The sequence below is a fragment of the Lithobates pipiens genome, unplaced genomic scaffold (assembly GCF_037356315.1).
Source record: "Lithobates pipiens isolate NorthernLeopardFrog02 unplaced genomic scaffold, aLitPip1_a1.2 Scaffold_16, whole genome shotgun sequence".
Taxonomy (NCBI): Eukaryota; Metazoa; Chordata; class Amphibia; order Anura; family Ranidae; genus Lithobates; species Lithobates pipiens.
In genome coordinates, this window is record NW_027507748.1 from 370,535,264 (window position 1) to 370,560,208 (window position 24,945).

General features: G+C 40.3%; 1 protein-coding gene across 2 annotated transcripts in view; it reads left to right on the top strand.

Moving 5' to 3' along the window:
• Positions 1-24,945, top strand: part of BRIP1 (BRCA1 interacting DNA helicase 1) — a 561,638-nt gene that overhangs the window by 304,942 nt on the left and 231,751 nt on the right. The gene's annotated exons all lie outside the window — the stretch shown is intronic.

Here is a 24,945-nt window from a genome sequence, read left to right on the forward strand (position 1 = left end):
CTTAATTTTGAAATGTTAATTAACATAAATAAGCACACGTCACCAATTTTAGTTTAGATCCTTCTTTATTGAGGTTTTATAGTTTTATATAAAATACAAAGAAACCTACACTGTGCCTAAAGAGGCCAGCAATGAACAATCTAATCAAAATAACTAAAGAGGTAACAAAATATTTAAAACACAGAAAGTAATAGTGCATATTTCTAACACAGTTAAGAAGTCATATAATAGTCTTCAAACTCCAGTGTGAGGAGACTTTTCATTGTTCGTTAAGTGCATATCTTTCATACCATTCTGTCCAAGATTTCCAAGAATTAATGGCTGCATTATATTTACCCATAGACGAGCCAAAAAGTATTTCATAGGTAGGATGTGTTTGTGTTTCTTATATATTTGGGATTTTGAGGGCCTTCCACCGTCTGACCAATGCAGGATGTGCTGAAAGTGGTATGTGGGTCACCATGTCTCTGGACGCGGGAGGAACCAAATCAATACCTAAAGACAAAACCATTCTGGGTTGATGGGAAATTTAATCTTTATCACTTTTGTTATTAAGTGGAAGATTGCTGGCCAACAGACCACATGATATGCCCGAGGCTCTATAATTCCTCCAGCATGTGGGTGGGGTATGAGGTGAAAATTTAGAGATACAATTTTTTTTTTTTTACGTAAATTGCCACCGAAAACAAATTCAGTTATTGAGACATTAAAGTGATGAATTTAAACAATCAGTGAAATGACATAATCCAAAAGTAAAACAAATGATTGATTGAACAATCTTTCTTTTGTGTGATGTCAAGATTAACAGATTACTAAGGATCCAAGCATATTTGGTGGACTTTATTTTTTTTGGCCCGACTTTATTATTTATTTATTTATTGTTCAATCAATCACTTGTTTTACTTTTGGATTATGTCATTTCACTGATTGTTTAAATTCATCACTTTAACCACATTCAGACCAGACCACATTTTGCGATTCGGCAGTGCGTCGCTTTAACTGACAATTGCGCGGTCGTGCGACGTGGCTCCCAAACAAAATTGATGTCCGTTTTTTCCCACAAATAGAGATTTCTTTTGGTGGTATTTGATCACCCCTGCGGTTTTTATTTTTTGCGCTATAAACAAAAATAGATCGACAATTTTGAAAAAAAGCATTATTTTTTGCTTTTTGTTATAATAAATATCCCCAAAAATATATATAAAATTTTTTTTTTCCTCAGTTTAGGCTGTTTAGGCTGATACGTATTCTTCTACATATTTTTGGTAAAAAAAAATCGCAATAAGCGATTATTGATTGGTTTACGCAAAAGTTCTAGCGTTTACAAAATAGGGGATAGTTTTGTGGCATTTTTATAAATTTTTTTTTTTTTACTAGTAATGGCGGCGATCAGTAATTTTTGTTGTGACTGCGACATTATGGCGGACCCATCGGACATTTTTGACACATTTTTGGGACAATTACTGCTATATAAATGCAGTGAATCCTGTGTAAATGACACTGGCAGTGAAGGGGTTAACCAGTGGGTGGCAGTGTAGGGGTTAAGTGTTCCTAGGGGTGTGTTACTAACTGTTGGGGGCTGGGCTTTCATTTAGTGAACACTGATCTCTACTCCAATCACATGGAGCAGAGATCAGCGTCACTAGTTGCTAGGCCGAATGGGGAAATGCTGTTTACAACAGCATTTCTCCGTTCAGCCGCCCCGTGAGACGATCGCGGGTATGCCTGCACGCTCGCGATGGCAGGGCGGCAATAAAGATTGGACGCCAATATGCCTTCCCGTGACATTCTGCCAACGTACATCGGCGTGCGCCGGTCAGGAACCGGTTAATGTCTCACTAAGTTTATTTGTTTTCGGCGGCAATTTATGTAAAGTTTTTTTCAGCGCAGCTAATAGGTTTGGAATTATGTTGGTGTGGGTATCTCACATCATTTAGTTGCAGCAGTTTAATGAGTATTTATTCACATTTTTTAGTACAGCGCAGTATCACATTATTCTAAGTAAATACTATATGCCTTCCTTTTACTGTTGCTAGCACCATAAGGATTAAAAATAGGTACCGTTGATTGAGAGAGTTTATTTCCGCTTTAAGTAGCATAACACATTTTACTTAACAAATTCTTTTTTTACAGCAGTACCTTCACTGCATTATATAGATATCATGAGGGAACTTTAGCTAGCAGTTTTTAAATACATCTCTGAGTGTAAAAAATGTCATTGTCATCGGCCAGTTCAATAAAAATCACCCAGCACCCAGTCTGGGCTCATGACCGAAAAAGGGTTGCTGACCGACTTCTTATCAGTGCTCTCAGCCAATGGTTATTAGTGCAGTCCCAACAGTGCCCACCAGTGCTGCCCATCAGTGCTGCCTCATTAGTGAAGGAGAAAAATTACCCGTTTGCTAAGGTTTCAGTCTTTTTTTGTTTCTTTAGCACAAAATAAAAAACCCAATGGTGATTAACTGCTTGCCACCCGCCCACCACCAAATGACGGCGAGGCAGTGAAGCTCTTGTTCTGGTCCACTGTCATGTGACGGCGGCACAGAGCGGCCGCACTTGGGCGCCCGTGGGGGGGCGCACAGCGCCGCAATCGTGGCCGCACCGTGTTGTCGGGACATGGTGCGACCCCAATCTGTGTAACGATCCACATCCACGGCTCTTTAACCATGTGATCGGCTGTGTCCAATCACAGCCGGTCACATGTAAACACAGAGAAGCCGGTAATCGGCTCTCCTCCCCTCACACTTCAGAGTGTGAGGAGAGGAGAGCCGATCAATGGTATCTCCTCACAGGGGACAGCTAGGGAAGTAATCAGGGCATTGATCATCAGTGCCCTGATTACAATATATAAAGTGTAAAAATACCATGCCCACCAATGCCAGCATACAGTGCCCACCAGTGGCAGCAATCATTGCCCACAAGTGCCACAAATCAGTGCCCATTAGCCATCACAGTCAATGCTGGCAATTAGTGCTGCCCATCAGTGCTGCCCATCGCTGCTGTCCATCAATGCCCATCAGTGCCGCCTATCAGTGCCTGCCACTTCCGCCTACCAGTGCCGCCTATTAGTTCCCAACAGTGCCTATCAGTGCTCATCAGTACCCATAAGTGCGGCATATTAGTGCATCCTCATCAGTGCTTAAAATTACTTAGTTACAAAATTTACTGACAGAAACAAGTAAAAAAAAGTTTTGTTTATTTAAAAAAAAAAAAATTCTTGTAAAAAAATAAAAAAAACAGCAGTGATTACATACCAGCAAAAGAAAGCTCTATTTGTGTGAAGAAACTGGTAAAAAATTTGTTTGGGTACCGTGTAGTATGACCACGCAATTGTCATTCAAATTGCCACAGCACTGAAAACTGAAAAATGGCTTGGGCAGGAAGGGGGTGTTTGTGCCTGGTAAGCAAGTGGTTAAATACCACGAAAAGAAAGCTCTATTTGTATGAAAAAAAAATTATAAAAAAGTCATGTGTTGCATGACCGCACAATTGTTATTCAAAGTGTGACGGTGCTGAAAATTGGTCTGAAGGCAGAGGGTAAAAGTGCCCAGTAGGCAAGTGGTTAAAGGAGGGACCTCTGTTTATGTCTAAATTGTCTCCTTATTAAAATTCCAATGCAGTTTCAGAGATTCAAGAACCCTTTCTGTGTGAAGTTTGTGTAGTGTAAATGTCATTGAAATATAGAAAAACAAAAAATTATTCTTTCCTCTGCATCTTAACCACTTCCCACCCGGCCAATGCATATATACGGCCGGGTGGGAGCCGTCTACTCCTGATAGGACGTTCAGGAACGTCATTCAGGAGTAGCGGGATCGCGCGCGCCCGCGCAGCGGCGCGATCCCGATGTGCTCGTGTCACCCGGACACGGCACATCTCAGATCGGCAGGAGGGCTCTGTGATTGGCCCTCCTGATCACATGACGGCCGTGTCCAATCACGGCCGTCATGTGATGTAAACAAACAGCCGGTTGCTAGGCAATCGGCTCTCCTCTCCTCACACGGAAGTCACCGCTGAGGAGAGGAGAGCAGAACGCTGCAGCCGGCTGATGATCAGTGAGTATGGGCTGCTTTTTACAGCTTTTTACTCACTGATCATCAGTGTAGTGTAAACACACAACACACCACACAGTACAAACACAGTCCCCACATATGTCCCCAAAACATACATGTCCCCAAATAATAAAAACACATGTCCCTAATAATAAAAACATGTCCCCCACATATGTCCCACTAAAATCACATGTCCCAATGATTATCTGCACACATATGTACGTGATCACCTGCACACATATGTACATGATCATTTGCGTACATATGTCCGTGATCACACAAACCAATTATTATACACTTAACGGAATTTTTTTTACCAAAAACATGTAGCAGAATACATTTTGGCTTAAATTTATGACAAAATTTGATTTTATTGGATTTCTTTTCAAATAGAAAAAAGAAAAAATTGTTTTTTTTCCAAATTTCCGCTATTTTTGCGCTTATATCGCAAAAAAAAAAAAAACGGAGTCGTGAATAAATAACACCAAAATAAAGCTCTATTTGTGCGAACAAAATGATAACAATTTCATTTGGGTACAGTGTAGCATGACCGCGCAATTGTCACTGAAAGCGCTAGAGCGCTGAAAGCTGAAAATTGGGCTGGGAAGGAAAGGGGTGAAAGTGCCCTGTATTGTAGTGGTTAACTGCATATCCCGCAGGAAGTTAAGAGTCATGAAAAATATATGAAACCAGGCTACCTCTTCCAACATGAATGATCTATGTTTGTTTCCTTTAGTCGGGTATGTGGTCAGCAGTATCAGTGGAAATAGACTTTTAAACAAGTTTTAACAAAAATTACACAAGTTCTTCCTATAGCTTTGAGACATCTGCAATAACAACTAGATATCGTGTTTGTTGTGTTTACCAGGAAAATGTGTTTGCTTATTCAGGATTTGGGTGGATATCCAGCAAATGTACATTTACTACAATATATTTGTACAGCATGGTCATGCAAATATACATTGCAGTTTTGTAGAATCAAGAGTTTTTATGTAACTCTGGAAAGATCATTCCTTCACTATGTTGACAGCACCTAACAATTTGTAATTACAAAGTTCATTTTTTTTAGTGCAGGGAGAGTTGCTTTGCTGTTTTAAGAAGACCCATGCTGTCATATTATTTTGTGTGTGTAAGCACTGAGTCTCCCAAATCTTGCATTCATTTTGGTTGTGACCACGCCTTGAAATTGGATTTGAAGTTCTTGCTGTGCCTGTCTTGTTACTTCCTCATGCCGATCGGTGCAGCATGTGAGCAGAGGGGGAGAGCTGGGTGCAGCAGTACAGTAGGCTGAATCTGAAGTCCCCTCATGGCTGATCTGTGCTCATCCATCCTCATTCTGGCTCATCTATGCTCAATCCATGGCTGATCTATCCTCATTCATGCTCATCCATCCCTATCCATGGCTTATCCACCCCCATCCATGGGTTATCCATTCCCATCCATGGCTTATCCACCCCCATCCATGGCTTATCCATGCTCCATCCATGGCGCATCCATGCTCCATCCATGGCGCATCCATGCTCCATCCATGGCGCATCCATGCTCCATGGCTCATCCACCCCATCTATGGCTCATCCATCCCCACATCCATGCCACATCAGTTCTCATCTGTGCCAAATCAGTGCCACACAAAAGTGTAATAGGTAGTCAAATTAGATTTTAAAGGTATGCTTCTGTTGGGCCCCTCTATGTGGCCAGGCTGTGTAAAAATGTTACACGTGGTATCACCATACTCAGGAGGAGTAGAATATATTTTGGAGTGTAATTTTTACTATGTACATGCTATGTGTTAGAAATATCTTATAGATGGACACTTTTGTGTAAAAAAAATGTATTTTCATTTTCTTTCCACATTTTCCAAAAATTTGTGGAAAAAATGTTCAAAAGACTCATAATGTCTCATAGAATGGGTTCATTTTTTTGGCATTTCCATTGTCCTGGTGCTCCAGGGCCTTCAAAAGTGTAAGAGGTAGTCGAGAAATTACATGTGTAATTTATGCTCCTAGAACACCTGATGATGCTCCCTGCATGTTGGGCCTCTGTATGGGGCCAGGCTGTGTTAAAGTCTCACACATGGGGTATAGCAGAATGTATTTTGGGGTGTAAGTTGTGGTATGCATATGCTGTGTGAGAGAAATAACCTGTTAATATGACAACTTTGTAAAAATAAAATAAAAAATCTTAATTTTACAAAGAATTGTGGGGAAAAATGACAACTGCAAAAAAACTCATCATGCCTGTTACTAAATACCTGGGAATGTCTACTTTCCAAAAATGGGTAATTTGGGGGGTATTTGCACTTTCCTGGCTTGTAAGAAACACTCTTTAGGCGCTGCGCATTCATTTCCAAGACCAGGGCGTTTTGGGAGAGCCATATACAGCGCTTCCAAGCGGTGCCAGAGATGCTGCTTGCTGGACTTTTCCTAATGTCCCGCAAGCGGCACCGCTCCAGTGTGAAAAGTCACACTGAAATGTTTTCAGGCGTTCGGAGCCTATTTCTAGTGCTAAAACACCTGAAAATAGCCTCAGCGTGAAATGGATCTGAGCTCTGGTTCACACTGGAGCATTTTGACATGTCAAATCAGCGGCAATTGGCGCCAATGGCACTGTCCAAATCGTTGCGACGCCACATCTGCGGCGCTGCACCGATTTCAAAAAGTAGTTTCTGTACTACTTTTAGCAATTTCTGGCTGCGATTTACATTGACATCTGTGTATAAACCTGCACAGATGTCTCTGAAATCATGGCCGAAATCAGGAGTGAAATCGTGTGAGTTCAGCTGAACTCACACGGCTTCATTCCAGCAGCTCAGTGTGTACCTGGGCTAAATGTCTCAAGAAATGAGATATGCTTTCAGTACATCAGGCGTGATCAGTTTTCAATGATTGGCATCATAGCCTGTAGACTATAAGTTTCACAAAGAGCAAATAATGTACACTGATTTGTGTTATTTTTACCAAAGATATGTACCAGTATAAATTTTGGCCCAGATTTATGAAGAAAAATTACTTAAATTTTACAATATTTTAAAAATTTTGCTTTTTTTTGCTTATATCTCTCTGAAAAACCCAGTGGTGACTAAATACCGCCAAAAGAAAGCTCTATTTGTGAGAAAAAAAAAATATACAAAAATTGTTTGGATACGGTGTAGCATGTCAGTAATTGTCATTCAAAGTGTGAGAGCGATGAAAGCTGAAAATTGGTCTGGGCAGAAAGGTGCGTAAGTGCCTGGTATTGAAGTGGTTAAGGAACATTGTACAAGAACAAGGTTGTCTTGAGGCCAAAATCCTTCTTCTTCCCTATACATTTTGGCCAAAATTTATGAAGAACAATTACTAATTTGCTAAATTTTATAACAGAAACTAATTTTCAGTATTTTTTCATTTATAGCGCAAAAAATAAAAAAAACAGTGGTGATCAAATCCCACCAAAAGAAAGCTCTATTTGTGTGAAAAAAGGGACAACAATTTCATATGGGTACAGTGTTGCATGACTAAGTAATTGTCTTTTAAAATGTGAGAGTACCTTAAAGTGAAAATTGATCTGGTTAGGAAGGGGGTTTAAGTGCCCAGTGGTAAATATACGAAGATACTCAAAAAACCCCCACAAAATATGGATATGAATGTGAGTTAGGGATCTTAGATTGTAAGCTCCTTGAGGGCAGGGACTGATATGAATGTACAATATATATGTACATATATATTGATATTATATCAATTATATATTATATACTGCCTAAATTGACAGCACTATATAAGTAGCTGTAATTAAAAAAATATATATATATATGTTGAGTTTGTACATTTAAATGCAAGTTATTACCCAATGTGTAATTCCCAGAAATGATCACCAGATGGCATTACAGACCATTTAATGTGCATAACCAGACTTTTTTATTTATATAAAAGAATGCTTATGGTGTGAGCATATTTTAATTATTGTAGAAAGAACAGAATGTAATTCTTTAATTTTAAACTAGTCAACTGTATAATCATTTTGTCTGGTTGAGTGATGAGTGGTTGTGTGATGGATACTTTAACTGCATTGCAAAAATGCAAACTATAGCATGATGACAAATATAGAACTAAAAATAACAAAAAGGGACATACGTAGAACAATAATGTTGTCAAGCAAAAATTGACCATAGATATATTAGTTTAGCAGTCATAATTTGATGACATATATTGGGCGATTAATAATGAAGGTCTGCACTAGTGCCCCTTAATTTATAACTACCAGTTGCTGTATATATACCTTTTCCCAGTACAAGCACCTATACTGAGCAAATTAATGGCGGTTATCTACAGTATTTTAATTTTCTGCAGCAATCACTGTCTGTTATTTATTTTTTCTGGTAAACTGATCAGATGATCATATTGCTTTTTATGCGTAATATGATGATTATATTGTATGCATTTTCAGCTTTAACCCAACTCCCTGATTGGTCTTGTCATTTGGCTGGTCTACATTTTTTTTTTTTTTTTTTTGCAGAGTGGTAGTGGGAAGGTGCTTCTAGATCCAGCACTGAGATATGTATGCTTGAGTGGAATGTATATGTTCCAGCACCTCAAAATCACTAATATAGCCACATGCTTTGGCCAATAAAAAGAGATCATTGTTGCAGGGCTTGTGAGGCAGCAACTGCATTAATATCGGTGTACAGTATCAGAGTAGATGGCTGATGGCCGAGAAAGCTTTAAAAGCCATGTGTCCTGTAATGACTTGTGTATATGGGCTTTTGTTCTTGTCAGAAATGCTTTTCTCCCTAAACATGTCAGCAGGAATGTAAAAGCAGCATGAAGTGTAGCCCAGACTTTGGACATTAAACTATTTATGTATCCTTAGCATAAAGTAAAATGGCTATAAAACACGTCATCCCTGACTTTTTTATATTGACATTTATTGAACACATTTAATGATATATATATTGTTTAAAATCACATTGTATGACTGGAGTATATAAAGAAAAAAGTGCACATAACAGTGTTATCATGAAACAGGGCACAAAGTTTTACATGTAAATATACAGAAAGAAACAGCGATAACCATAAATATTAACTTTGTGTAGTTGTGTTACTTGTACATGCATCTAAAGTTGATCAATAAAAGATGACCTTCGTTGTATCTGGGTAGTGTTGTTTGTGGGTTAGGTCTATGGAGACTGACATAAGGTGTGCAAGGGAGTATGTGCAAGTGACACTCTGCATTCGGGGAATGCTAAATGTGTGTCCTGAATGCAGAGTGCCATGTCGCAATGATGACTCCCACGCACATGTGTGGTAGTGATGTAATCGCAGCCCAGCCATTCAAATGTCCAGAGAATGTGAACCTGGGAGGAAGATCGAGAAAACATGGGAGCGCCAGCAGCACTGGCAAAGCGGCTTTCTTATAATAACAACCGATGTGGCTAATCAGCCACTCGGCTGTTATTACAAGCAGCGGGATGGGAACGTCTCCCATTTCCTTCCACAGCTCGCCCAGGCTATCCCGTCCCACCAGGATTACTGATGTTTAAAGGCACCAGATTTTTTTTTTAATCCATATTCAAAGCAGCCAAACTTGGCATTTTGAATTCTTTTAAGTGCAAGGGAGAGATTTGGGGTTTTATAGACCCCAGATCCCTTAAAAAAAAAAAAAAAAATACCTGACACGTGACTATTACTTTTTTGCAAGGGATGTAAAAAAGAGAAATTAAAGGGACAGTGTAAAAATATTTTTTTTTAAATAAATAAGAACAAATAAATAAAATAAATCTAAAGTGCCCCATCCTTCCTGCTTGCATGCAGAAGGGCACACATACGTAAGTCGCGGCCACAAATTTAACAGTGTTCAAACCACGCATGTAAGGAATCACCACATTTGTCAGAGCGAGACCAATAATTCTAGCACAAGACCTCCTCCAAGACCACCTAAACTGATAACCGTACAAAAAAATTTAAAGCGCCACCTATGGAGATTTTTAAGTACTGTCGTTTGTCACCATTCCACGAGTGTGCGGAGTGTTGGGTATCTATTTACTCAGCGTAACATCATCTTTCACATTATACAAAAAAATTGAGCTAACTTTCCGTTTTTTGTTGTTTTTTTAATTCATGAAAGTGTATTTTTTCCAAAATAATTGTGTTTGAAAGACTGCTGCACAAATACAGTGTGACATAAAATATTGCAACTGGAGAGTGCAAAATCTGGTGCAGTTCTGCATAGAAACCTTTCAGCTTCTAGGTTTTAGTGTCAAAGCTTAATTGAAGAAGCTGAAGTTATAAGCTGATTGGCTACCATGCACAGTACCAGGTCACAGTCTTCAGGATTGCCCCACCAGGAGGTGAGCAATCCCGGGTTCCAGTAGCAGATGCAGCAGACAGGGATCAAGCAGAAGCGTAGTTAGTAGACAAGCCAAAGGTTGGTAACAAGTGGTTGCAGGTTTGGATCAAGCAGAAGCATAGTTGAGAAACATGCCGACCATCGGTAACAAATGCTTGCAGGTTGAGATTGAGCAGAAGTGTAGTCAAGGAACAAGCCAAGGTGCATAACGAGTAGTAGTGAAGATACGGACAACAGCAGTAGAAACAAGCGCAAGATATTGACTGGAAAAGAGCACTATAATTGGGTAAACAGGAAGTGCAAAGGCATGGTTAAAATAGGAAGTTAAAAGTTTACAGTCCTGTATAAAAACATTACACACCCCCTTTGTCCCTAGTGGTCTGTGCAGTGCCCTGCATGCACTTTTATATTATAAATACTGTTTTTTTCTGCCTGGAATTCGGAGATTGTCCATGGCAACCAAAAAGTGTCCCTTTATGTCAAAAGTGATTTTAGACCAACTAGAAAACAGCGATAATAAATTATAATCATGTGTCGAATTGAGCGATAGCGATTTGTGGGGAAATTCGTCATCAAACACTAAATCTAATGACAGCGACACTTCTGCAAATGAGCAAATGTCAGTGTTTTTGGATTTGATTACATTATTGAATAATTTATTATATTATAAACTTTATCATACCCGGGATGTCTGCTAGACTCGACTTGAACAGATTTAAGAGAGTTATTCCTAAGAATTACAGGACTACAATATAAAACACCAAGTTTCCATGCAAAATAATTGTACCGTTTCAGCACCTAAAACCAGAACTAATCATACCGTCAGGGAGGTTAAAAGAACACCAATTGATGCAATTGCAGTATATATATTCATTGAGATACTATTACATTTATTTTTAAATGCAACTTGTAGAACTAACTAAACAAGACTTATGTTTTTGCTGCAATGTACTTGTTTTTGCTCACAATGAACATGCTAGTAGAAGGAGAGAGCTGAATGATGAACTCCTCTGCCCGCTAGTGCTCCTTCACTGTCCAAACGTAGACTTTCTAACTTCAATGTAGAGTCAGGTTACCAAACTAGTGCTTCTTTCTAGTAGAGTTTTGTAACATGATTTGGTGGATAGAAATAAAAATCGTTTGTCATGTACAACAGGCCTCATATATGTATTCAGTTGTTTACATGACATTCAACACCTAAAAGAATGCAGCATTTGTCCATCTGTATAAGCCATAATATTCACAAAGTGGTAATTAGTATTGTTAGAGGAGCTGATGCACTTGGGGTGCTTTCAGGTCAGCCCAGATGGGATCAAATGCCATCCTGTCATAGCAGAGTTCAGTGATTGCTTCAGACAATTCATGGTCCGTGAGTAACCCTTAAAAGGAGCATCAGATTAGAACATATAGGTAGCCCTTGTTTTTCCAGTTGATGCTAGATGGTGCATCCCAAATGCCCGATATTTCCTTTCTCTTGATATGTCCTATGTTCCATTCCTATGCTTAGACAGTTTGTTAGCTTTTAAATGGTCTTTATTGTGCTTTTTCATATCAACATACAGTGGTACACCTAATCACATGCATGAGATAATTCAAATCATAAGTGTGTTGTTATTGGCAAGGCTCTGCATGTACTGGGGAGCCAGATTGCCATGTCAAGAAAGAAATCCAATGTGGCTCCTAATTAGCCTATGGCAGACTAAACCCTCTAGTTTCATGGTAACTTGAGAAAAAGAAAAAACTGCGCTTATGAATAAGTGACAAAATAAATCATCCATGCCGCAACTCTTCTGCAGGATATATACAGTACATATAACATGAGTCACGCTAACACAATCCAAATAGTTTAATAAAATTCATAAATAGAAAAAGTCCACATAAGTTAATTTAAATGATATTGATTGAATATCAACAGCATCCACCACCATAGCTTAAAAGAATCCTTGTGTGTGATCCTCACCATCAAGTGCCAAAATGCTTGCTTACCAGCTGCTGTTGACCCCGTATTATAGGACGTCAACCACGCTTTTGGCTCAATACCCAGCCAGGGCCTTTGCGTGCCTGTGGATCTTCTTGGGTGCCTATTTTAATCCTCCCAATAGCGGTATCACACAAGCATCCAAAAAACAAAAGGAGCTCCACATAGCGTAAAACCATGAATGATTTATTAAAAGCTACTAAGATCACACTTACAAGTAAATTCTTTAAACGCCCATAGAATAAAAGGGCCGGCTGGCACACGTACAGCACCCGTCCTTCCAAGTTTCCACGATGGCGGGGACGTCAGCACTTCGTCCACCTAACATGTTTCATCATTTGACATCAGTTGACGTCAGCTTATGGAGAAATGCGTAGAGTGGACGACATGCTGATGTCACCACGATCGCGGAAACCCGGAAGGACAGGTGCTGTTTGTGTGGTGGCCGGCACGTTTTATATGCCTAATATTGTTTATATGTGTATAACAGGGGGTATTGTTGTTCTCTCTGAATGAGGTTTTCTTATACTTTGTATATGTTAATAGATGCATTGTTTCGAATGTGCTGTACATGATGCACATTATATTTAATCAGTTGTAAATAAAATCATGAACATGTAAACTGTTATTGTGTTGGGTACCTTAAATGTCCATAAATTGTTTCCCTGTTTCTTTGGGATATCATCTGCCAACTCCATCTAGATATGATTTGCCAGCGGTCTAGCAATAGTAGCAATGGGTCACAATTGGGCAAGAGTGTTCAGTTCAAGCCCTCATTAACCCCTTTACACCTAAGGGTAAAAATGCCTAAGCCCAATTTTTACAGTTCGTAAAACGGTACATATCATCACAACTACTGTGTGCATCCAGGTGGATTATATCTTGGTTTTTTTCAGGACAGATTGGGCTTTCATTTGGTGGTAAATGGTGATGGATATGTCCAGACAGTTTTTTTTTTTTTTTTTTTTGATCAAAGGAAAACTGGCCCACAATAGTAAAAAAAAGTAACTATATTTCTTGCTACTACCATAATCTACCACCAAAGAACAACCTAAAATACAATTTCCTGCTCCTGACGATTGGAGCAATACCACTTATGTGTATGTTGTTGTTTGTACCTGTTGTACAGCCCAGTACAATAGTGCTCATTTTGCTTTTTTTTTCTTTTTTTTTTATCCTACCTAAAACACACTGACACTAATACTAATAAAAATAAAATCCTGCCCAAAAAATACTGACCCTGACCTTGCCCCTGACCTAGATCAAACCTTCATCTAGGTATTTAAAAAAAAAAAAAAAAATGTATTATTATTTTATAGTGATACAATTTTATAGTGATAGTGTATCTCTCTCGTGCTTTCACAGAGACAGAAAACACAGGGGTGGGCTTCACAGTGACTGATCACTGTGATCGCTGTGATAGCCTCTGATTGGCTATCACAGTGATCAGGTGACTTGGAATCAGACGCTCATGATCGTTAGAATGGGGGTCGGAGCTCTCAGTAAGAGCCCGGTCTCTGTGCTGGGAGCACGTGTCACAGGTCAGGGAGATATGCAAATACGCGACCCAATGGAAAAAAGCCCAGTCCAGTGGGGCTGCAGATTTGCATACGGTTGTTTTAAAGGGGTTAAGGGAGTCTATTCCCTGTGGACCTTTTGACCTCTTCCCTATGTGATGCAAACTTTCCCCATTTTATTCTTTCAGGGTTTGTGGGATTACTAAGGGATGCCCCTTTTAGTTTTGTGTCTCTGTTCTTTTCGGCCTCCTCCTCTGGTCTGGTGGCTGTGGGGTCTTGCCTCGGAGCAAGGCACCATGATAATTTCCCAGGCTAATTGTTGGCCTCTAGTGGAGGACCCCTTCACCTTCTGATGAGTGTATCCTCTTATCAGGGCCTTGAGTATTGTTCTCTGGAACAGACAGTTGCAAAATTATCAGGGCACTCTTCTTGGGTTAGTGTTTAGATCTGACCTTTGCTGGATATCACCTGGGTCGAGTCACCTTTTCCCTATGCTGGACAGTGGACAACACTAAGCATGTTGTTCATGACTACATGTTTTTCCTACAACAACTTTATGGAGTTCAGGATTGTGTCAATGAATGATCTCTACATTGGAGTGTCATAATAAGTGTATATTGAATATTGATTGGTTTGCGCAAAAGTTATAGTGTCTACAAAATAGGGGATAGATTTATGAATTTTTTATTATTATTTTTTTTTGTTGTTTAATAGTAATGGCGGTGATCAGCAATTTTTTTTTTTTTTGGGCTCTACGATATTGCGGCGGACAAATTGGACACTTTTGACACATTTTTGGGACCGGTGACAATTATACAGCGATCAGTGCTATAAAAATGCACGGATTACTATATAAATGTCACTGGTAGGGAAGGGGTTAACAATGGGGATGATCAAGGGGATAACTGTTCCCTAGGTGTGTTGTAACTGTGGGGGGATGGGCCTGACTAGGGGAGGAGAGAGATCAGTATTCATACTTAGTATGAACACACAATCTCTCTCCTCTCCCCTAAAAGAACTGGGATTTGTGTGTTTACACACACAGATCCTGGTTCTTGCTCTGTCACGAGCGATCACAGGTGTCCGGTGGTCATCACACCCGCCGGGCAGTCACATTGGCTCCGCCACACTCTGCCGGAACGCGTGCACCTCTTACAGTGTCTTAAAGGGTTGACGTACAGCTACGACATCTCGCCCATGGGAGCCATTCTGCCGCAGTATAACTGCGGCAGCCGGTCAGGAACCCGTTAAAGGATAAGTTCACCTTTTGACCTAAGATAATAAATGCTAATTTTTATGTAGGTTAAAAAGAATTTGCATTTATTATTTTTTGTTGCAGGAGCCTGTAAAGCATTTTACCACCGATCAGTAGATCACTGATGCCATGCAGGTCTCCGCATGCTTGTTCCGTGTACCAGCAAGCCGATACAATATTAACAAGAAGAGTCAATGAACATTTTCCATTCACAGAACAGCTAGCGGATGGAGTAGGTCCCCAGCTAGCTGTCAAAGTGGGGGCCGATCCTTTCATTCCATTTTACACCCTGAATATGGGTGTAACATGTTATGAAAGGTGAACTTACACTTTAACTTGGGCAGAAACATAGTTTTTATTGGGGTATATGAATACATGCCTGAAGCACTGAAGGAATTTAGAAATACAAACATTCAATAAATGTTGCAGACGTTGGCCTACAAGTCATTAATTTTAAAAAGGAAAATAAGTATTTGAATCTTAAAGAGGAACTGCAGTCTGCTCACATAATTTTTAATAAAAACATCTTTACCATTCTGAAGCTTCCCTCCAACCACTTTGCATATATTAGTTTATATATACTGTGATTCTGTACTTGCCAAATGTTCTGCAGAAATCTCCCTCCACTGAGTCTAGCTGCAACCATTTTAACTGAGGACAGCTAAAGCTGCTGCCTGTTCACTTCCTGGATTTACACAGAGGCACACCTCCAGCTCTGCAGCTCTCATTGGCCCTCTTATGACTCACCCCCCCCCCCCCCCCCCCCCCCCATCCTGGCAAACTCTCGTGAGAGAGAGAGAGAGCTGCGCATGATGTCATAAGCCTAGGCTTTTTACCAGACAAGAAACAGGAAGTGGGCTGTATAAAATATTTACTGGCAGAAAAAAAAATATTTTACTATCCAAAGTTACAACAAGGGCAGAAGATTTAATAGATGTAAAGATGAAAAAATTACTGAAGTTCCGCTTTAACAAGTTTCTGTGGATTTCACAGATGGTTGTGAAATTAGAGACTTAATTAAAGGTGGCTAATCATAATTGTATGTTAATTTCCTTCATTAACCACTTTAAACCCAGAAGATTTGGCTGCTTAATGACCAGGCCATTTTTTTGCGATACGATACTGTGTTGCTTTAACTGGCAATTGCGCGGTCGTGCGACTCATTGTCAAAAAAAAATTGATGTCTTTTTTTTTTCCCACAGATACAGCTTTCTTTTGGTGGTATTTGATCACCCCTGCAGTTTTTATTTTTTGCACTATAAACAAAAAAATTGTGACAATTTTGAAAAAAAAAACTGAATAGTCTGTACTTTTTGCTATAATAAATATCCCCAATGTATTTTTTTTTTAAACTAATTTTTTCATCAGTTTAGGCTGATATGTATTCTTCTACATATTTTTGGTGCTAAAAAGCTCAACAATAAGTGTACCGTATATACTCGAGTATAGGCCGACCCGAATATAAGCCGAGGCCCCCAATTTACCCCCAAAAAAACTGGCAAACTTATTGACTCGTGTATAAGCCGAGGGTGAGACATGCCTGTCCATCCCTGTGTGTGTGTCCGTCCATCCCTGTGTGTCCGTCCATCCCTGTGTGTCCGTCCATCCCTGTGTGTCCGTCCATCCATCCCTGTGTGTGTGTGTGTCCATCCATCCATCCATCCCTGTGTGTGTGTGTCTCCATCCATCCATCCATCCATCTGTGTGTGTGTGTCTCCATCCATCCATCCATCCCTGTGTGTGTGTGTCTCCATCCATCCATCCCTGTGTGTGTCTCCATCCATGTGTGTGTGTGTGTGTGTGTGTGTGTGTGTGTGTGTGTGTGTGTGTGTCCAGCCTACCTTTGTCCCGAGCCTCCGTCCCGTGCCTTGCCTCCTTGCCTCCGTCCCGTGCCGTGCCTTGCCTCCTTGCATCCGTCCCGTGTCGTGCCTTGCCTTGCCTTGCCCCCGTCCCGTCCCGTGCCGTGCCGTCCCGTGCCCTCTTCGTCGGCGGCCATTGTAAAGTTCAAAAGCTGCGCCGCCGCCTTCGCCTGTGATAGGCGGAACACTGAATTTCCCAGCAGCCTGTGTTCCGCCTATCACAGACGTCGTATCATCCTCGTCCGTAGTACGAGGATGATACGATGTCCGTGATAGGCGGAACACAGGCTGCTGGGAAATTCAGTGTTCCGCCTATCACAGGCGAAGGCGGAGCCGGAGGCGCGGCTTTTGAATAGAATGGCCGCTGTCTGTCTGCTCGACACGCTGATCGAGCGGGCAGACAGCGATGACTCGAGTATAAGCCGAGGGGGGCACTTTCAGCCTCAAAAAAGAGGCTGAAAATCTCGGCTTATACTCGAGTATATACGGTATATTGATTGGTTTGTGCAAAAGTTATAGCGCCTAGAAAATAGGGGAAATATTTATGGCATTTTTATTATTATTACTTTTTTATGTTTTTTTTTTAACTAATAATGGCGGTGATCAGCGATTTTTTTTTTTTTTTTTTTTTTTTTGGGACTGCGACATTATGGCAGACATATCGGACACTTTTGACACATTTTTGGGACCAGTGACAATTCTACAGCGATATGTGGTATAAAAATACACGGTTTACTATGTAAATGTCACTGGCAGGAAAGGGGTTAAAACTAGGGGGCGATCAAGGAGTTAACTGTGTTCCTTAGTGTGTGTTGGGGATTGGAGTGACTGGAGGAAAAGACAGATCGTTGTTTCTAGTTAGTAGATCTGTCTCTCCTCTCCTCATTTGTGTGTTTAGACACACACGTCCCTGTTCTGGCTCTTGTGCCCGCGATTGTGAGTGGCCGGCGGTCATCGCGACCGCCATCCTCACACATCGGCACCCCTGCAGTGCAGTGAGTGCACGCCTGCTATCCCGCTTAAAGGGGCCGACATACAGCTACAACGGTTTGCGGGATCGTGCCGACCTGCCGCAGTATAATGACGGCAGCTAGTCAACAAGCGGTTAATATACAGCCTAATTGTTTTAAAATGATGTATTCATTTGCAGTGTTTTTAGCTTAAGGAAAGTATAAAACATGTAAATAGATTTAATGCTGTTGAAAATTGAAGGAATTATGTATTACTATAAAATGTGTTTTTGTGGTGCCCTATAAAGGAGAACACTGTATATTTTGCTAAATCATTGGAATGATTTTTAATATTAATTTCTGAAGGCATATGTCTAAAGTGTAATTCGTTGTGAGCTATATTTTTACATGTAACATAGTAAAGACTTAGTGCGGACTTTAATAATATTTTAGGCGCTGAGGTATGATAAAGATATTCATCAGGTTTTTGCACCTGTTATTATTCCAGTGAACATTGAACATGTATTCCATTTTATTAGCAAATAATTTCTCCAATTTGTTTTGGCACTCTACCAACATGCTTTGCCATATCCCTTACAGTAATTAGCTATAGCTGTGGAAATAGTCTATGCCAGTGCCATATTTAATGACGCATGGGTTTCAGATGTTGTCCTTGGTTGGATGATGGATGACGATACTGTGCCTCTTTACACAGAACTGCTTTGAGGTCTGTTTTTTAAAATTTTTACTGAAAGCCTGTCATGTATACTAGAGTAATTTTAATATTCTATGCATTCTTGCCTGAGGTGAGTAAGGGAAAAAGTGGATTACTAGCATATTTAGGATTATTTTATTCAATATTTAGCTAAGGCCTGCTTCTTCAGTATGATTTTGACAGTTCTCTATTTTCCTATTTTTTTTTTTTTGTTTTTTTTTTGACGGGTGTATTCACACAGCCAGTTGTTAGCAGTGAACTTAGCGTACACTGTCAGTTTAGCTGTATTTTGATTGAATGTTTGTATTTTTTATTTATTCTGCACATTAACTATTAACAATTAAAGAGTACATGTAGTGCTGAAGAAGGAGGATGTCAAGGAATGTTGAAATTGCTCAGTCATACAGAATTGGACACAGGAGTCTAAGTCATTACCAGTGTGCTATATGCATACCTTCAGGTAGGCTGCAGGGATATCCCCCTATATAACCTCCCACTCCCAGCTGGCCTCAATGTTTTGCCAGTGTCTTTAGGTTATAGTCCTCTTTTCTCTACTTAAAGAAACATACTTTCTTCTTGAAGTTAAGAATGATGGCTGGGCTGTAGTTGCATTATCCTGACTGGACGTCATATGGCGTCTTTCAGGATAACCCATAAAAAGCTCCCCCGGGGTCACACAACGTGGCTATCGGGAACTGAGTGTGTCCTCAGACACAGCGCTTCCCCGATCACGGCAAACAGCCAATTAAATTGGTTGTTTACCACGTGATTGTCTATGTCCAATCACAGCCGATCACATGTGTCGCCTGAATCGGAGGCGCACATGAAGCACAGTGATCGGGGACGGCACTTGTCCCTCGGACACAGCTCTTCCCCCGATCAGGGTAAACAGCCAATGAAATTGGTTGCTTACCATGTGAATGGCTGTGTCCAATCACAGCCGGTCACAAATGTAAACATTGAGGAGCAGTTACTAAATGATCCCACCAACCCCATCCATGACATGCTGATATATTCTGCTGTCATGGCCAGGACATGCTATGGCATGATTATACGTTTTCTACATTTTAACGATAATTTGTAGTGCCCTCCCTGAGATCATCCCAACCATGACAAATTGTCCCTAATCAATTCCTTATCTTTGTGATTTGCTGAAGTTTTTATCCAAGACCAAAACATATTTGTGTGGATGAATCCCTTATACATTTTACTGTCCGACTACACTTCAAGCAGTATATACCAAGTAAGAGAGCCAGGTATGGGTTGAAATTAAATAAATTGTGTGATCGAGCCACTGGATACGTGTACACATTCCAGATTTATGAAGGCAAAGACTCCCAGCTCCAGCCCTGTGAGTGCCGCACATATATTGGAAGCAGTGGGAAAATTATCTGGGAGCTGGCATACCCCCTGTTCGAAAAAGGATACCACTTCTGTGTAGACAACTATTATACCATCCTGCCCCTTTTTCATCACGTTTTACAGTAAACAAACCCTGGCCTGCAGTACCTTGGAAAAAAAACTGGAAGGGCTTTCCACAAAATCTGTTAACAAAAAAATTGCAAAATGGGAAATCTGCTTTCATGAGGTACAAGGAGGTGTTGGCCATGAAGTGGAGGGACAAGAAAGATGTCCACATCCTCTCCACCATCCACAATGACACCTTGGGGGAGATCCAGAGAAGACGCGGCCCCTTTGTAAAGCCTGAATGTGTGCACGACTACAATCTGTACATGCAGGGATGGATTTAAACAATCAGATACTACAACCTTCTTTGTCAACCTGAAAGTCCCGTTATTGGTATGAGAAAGTTGCATTTCATCTATTTCATATGGCCCTGTTTAATTTGTTTGTCTGCTTCCAAAAATTAACTGAAAACTAACAAATCCCCTACCTCAAGTATATTGAAGACACCATCACTGCCCTGATTTACCAACAAGGACCCACCCAAGGAAGCATTCGCTCTGATTGTGTAAGTCAACTTAACAAGCAACATTTTCCCAATAACATCCCTCCCCACAGAATCTGGAAGAAGACGCCAAAAAAGCTATTATTGTCCTCAGTGTCCCTCCCAACCTGGCCTGCATCAGAGATTGCTTCAAAAATGATCACACATCCATCAGATATTAGTTACCTTTATTATTAACAGACTGCCATTTCAAATACCTGTGTCCATTATTTGCCTGCTACCATGCTTCTACCTTCCATGTTAATTATCTGACCCTGGCCTGTTTACCTATGGTGTCTCTGCCGGTCGATTTAAACCACGTTTCTGACTTCCATGTGCATCAACCTCAGCCTGTTTACCAATGCTGCCTCTGCCTGCCATTTTTTAAACCACGTTTCTGACTTCCACGTTCACCGATCTCCGCCTGTTAATCGACAATGTTTTTGCCTGCCACTTGGACTGATCTTTTGCCCTTCTACTTTAGTACACAGTGGTCTCACATATGTGAAGGGCTTCAGAATAGCATTCGAGTAGAGAGAAACAGTTTTTAGTCTTCTGTGCTCCCAGAACAGGATCTGGTTGCCCGGAGGCTTCAAAGAGATTTGGGTGGGAGAAGCCTCTACCCCTGTCCCCCTATGCTGACCATATTGCTGCCTGCTGCCTCTACTGACTATGGACAGTATTTCTGCCTTGACACCTCTGCCCGCTACCTCGACCAATGCTTTGGCTGTGCTGACAGTATCTCTGCCTATATGAACTATGGACAGTATTCCTCCCTGCTGCCTGGATGATTGCTTTTGCTGTCACTGACCACATCCCTGCCTGCTACCTGGACGTATGCTCTCCTCTGTGGGACACTGCACTTCTAAAAGCACAGGTAATCTTTTGTTACTTGGTATGTACCTGCTATGTGTTAGAAATATGAAAGACCTTCAAAAATATGATTGGTAGTCATAAAATCATAATTTATGCTCGTAGAACGCCTGAAGGTGCTACTTCAATGTTGGGCCTCTGTATGTGGGCAGGCTGTGTCTCACACATGTGGCATCGCCATGCTTGGGAGGAGTAGCAGAATGTATTTTGGGGTGTAGTTGCAAGCATGCATATGCTGTGTGTGAGAAATAACCTGTTAATATGACAAGTTTGTGTAAAAAAAAAGAATTGTGGGGAAAAATTACAATTTAAAAAAAACTCAGCATGCCTCTTAGTAAAAAACTCACCATGCCTCTTAGTAAAAACCTTGGACTGTCTACTTTCCAAAAAGGGCCATTTGGGGGGTATTTCAGTACATCCGGTGTGATCAATTTGGTGATTTGCACTATAGCTTGTAGACTATAACGTTCACACAGACTAAATAATATCCACTAATTTGGGTTATTTTTACCAAAGATATGTAGCCGTATAAATTTTGGCCCAAATTTATGAAGAAAAATTACTTATTTGCAAAATTTTACAATATTTTCAAAATTATTGCTCTTTTTTTTTTTTTTTTTTGCTTACCATATTTATGGTACAGTGTAGCATGTCAGTAATTGTCATTCAAAGTGTGAGAGCGATGCAAGCTGGAAATTGGTCTGGGCAGGAAGGTGCGTAAGCGCCTGGTATTGAAGTGGTTAAGGAACATTGTACAAGTATAAGATGACATGGTCCAGGAACAAAAGCGTTACATAATGGGGTATCCCTGCAAAGTTTTCAAGGGAGTGGAAGGTGAAGGCTTAATGATATGACAAGCTGTGGCACAATTCAGTTTGTGTACTATAGTTGAAGAATTAGCTGTAGTTTCCAGCACTAGATTTTGTAAATATCACAGAAGTTGAAATGCAATAAGTAAAGCATGGAATAGCCAATGTTACTTGTGTCTCCTGAGCTTTTTGCAGACTAATGCAAATTAAATCTTAAATGCTTGGATTTCTAATTTGCAGATTCAGCAATAGGTATTTAGCTCAGCAGATGGATGAATATGGATTCCTGCTTACTAGCAAACATGAGCACAAGCTGCTTAGTATTTTTTCCATTCCGTTTTAAATTGCACATGGAAATTCGGTTGGCGTTAATTTATTCGTATGCATTTGTGTGTGTGCTTATTTGTTCTTTGTGCCTCCATTTCTGTTTTTTAAATAAACTGTAAATGAGGAACATTGTACAAGAACAAGGTTGTCTTGAGGCCAAAATCCTTCTTCCCTAACGTGACATCTTCCTTCCATATAAACCAGGATAATGTCCTCTTATGTCCTGCTCCCAAACATCCAAGGAACATTTCTCTACACTGTCTTAAACCCCATGAGAATCTTCCTCTCAGCTACTGCCACTTTCAGGCAATGGTAAAATCCCTCTTTGTATTTTTTGAGGGTTCTACCAAATGCCTCTCATTTTTTGTCATTCAAGCTTATGGCTTAATGGCTAGGGTTCCTTCCTTCCCTGTTATGACACACTCTACCAGATCTGTTTTCAGCATCAGGTATCTATTTTTCAGTTTTGCAAAGCTGCCACCTGGGCTTCTGTTCACACAGAGACCCCTTTCACACTGGGCCACCCCAGCGTTAGCAGTTAAGGCACCGCTCGCTTTGGAAGCGCTGCCTATTCATTTCAATGGGCAGGGCATTTTAGGAGCATTGTATACAGCGTTTCCAAACTACCTCAAAGATGCTGCTTGCAGGACTTTTCCTAATGTCTCGCAAATGCTCCACCCCAGCGTGAAAAGTCACACTGAAATGAATGGGAAACGGTATTCAGTCGCTTTTGAGATGCTATTTCTAGCGCTAAAACACCTGAAAACTGCCACATTGTGAAAGGGGTCTTATTACTGATGGATTTTCAAGCATCTTCAGATGCCACTTTTGGGTGGAAGAGTTCATCGAGCCTTATCGACCTTTTTTTGTGGACCCTTTGGCTATGTTTGTGGTGTTACCCACCTATCAGACTACTTTTTGGACATCCCAGCGGTAATGACTAAGCCCACTTTCACACTGAGGCGTTTTACAGGTGTTTTTGCGATAAAAATTGTGCCTGAAAAGAGCCTATAAACTGTCTCTTCTGCAGCCCCAGTGTGAAAGGCCGAGTCCTTTCACACTGGGGTGGTGCACTTGCAAGCAGCGTCTTTGGGGTGCCTCTGCCATTGATCTGAGCTGAGCTGATTTTTGATCAATCCATGGGCAGTTTTAGGAGGACCCGTGCTCGTGGTAAGAGCTTACAAACTAAAAGGGATAAATAAGTGATAGAAAAGTATCACGCTATGTGAGATTTTTATTTCCATGGTTTCGTGCACAATACCACCATTACATCTCCCATTGGACAATAACAATCTTCTGCCAATTGTCATTGTGGTGTGAGCTGAGATTGTGGACTACTTACACTCATCGGGCTGATCTTTGTTCACAAGCCTTTATGACTTGGGAGGCATATGCCTAGCTAAATCCCTGATTTCCGGTAAGCCTCCTCCATTCTCACGGTGGTGGGGGTGTTGCACTTGGGAAGAGCACATCTTTGGAAGCTTTTATTTTAATTGGGTTCCGATTATCATCCTTTTGAGGATTGCAGTGGCACTTGCACTTTAAAGAGTGACTATTGACTACATTTCTTCACTAGATATTGCTCTGATCACTTGCACTTCAAAGAGTGACTATTGACTATATTTCTTCACTGGATATTGTCCTGATCACTATATTTTGGTTTATTTTATATTATATTTGAATTAGATTCATGATTATATGTATTTCTCCTTTTAGAGATATATATATATATATATATATATATATATATGTCTACATGTATATTTACGGTTTAAGCACTTTGGTATAGCGCTACACATATTTTCCCCTTTTAGAATTATGTACTGTACTCCAAGAAACAAAAACGTCTAAAAAAAATAAATATCCAATTACGAATGATTTTAGGGTGTTTTTGAAGAATGATATACTTCCTTTTATCAATAAAAATATATTGATCTTTTTACCCCTAGAATTCTGCATATTGCAAAAAAAGGATATACACTAGTTATAAAGAGCTGAATTTACTTTTTTTGATAGCTAATCACTGTGATTAAAAACACATGCAATTGGAACATACAGAATTTCTGTAGGGGGGTGTTTGATATATAAATATGCCTATAAGCCATATAGTGACTCTGTTGCCAAACTGAACTTGCCAACAAAAAAAAAAAACATATCTGGAAAAAAGTAAAAGTGCATTTTTCTCTCCTGCCATCAAATTCTGCTACATTGAAGAAAAATCTCCAGATCAAATTCCTTCACAAACTTGACACACTGGGGTTGATTTACAAATGGAGTGCTATTCAGTTAGCAAAATACATTTTCACTTTGCTTAGTGAATAAATTAAAGCCGTGCTTACTTTTA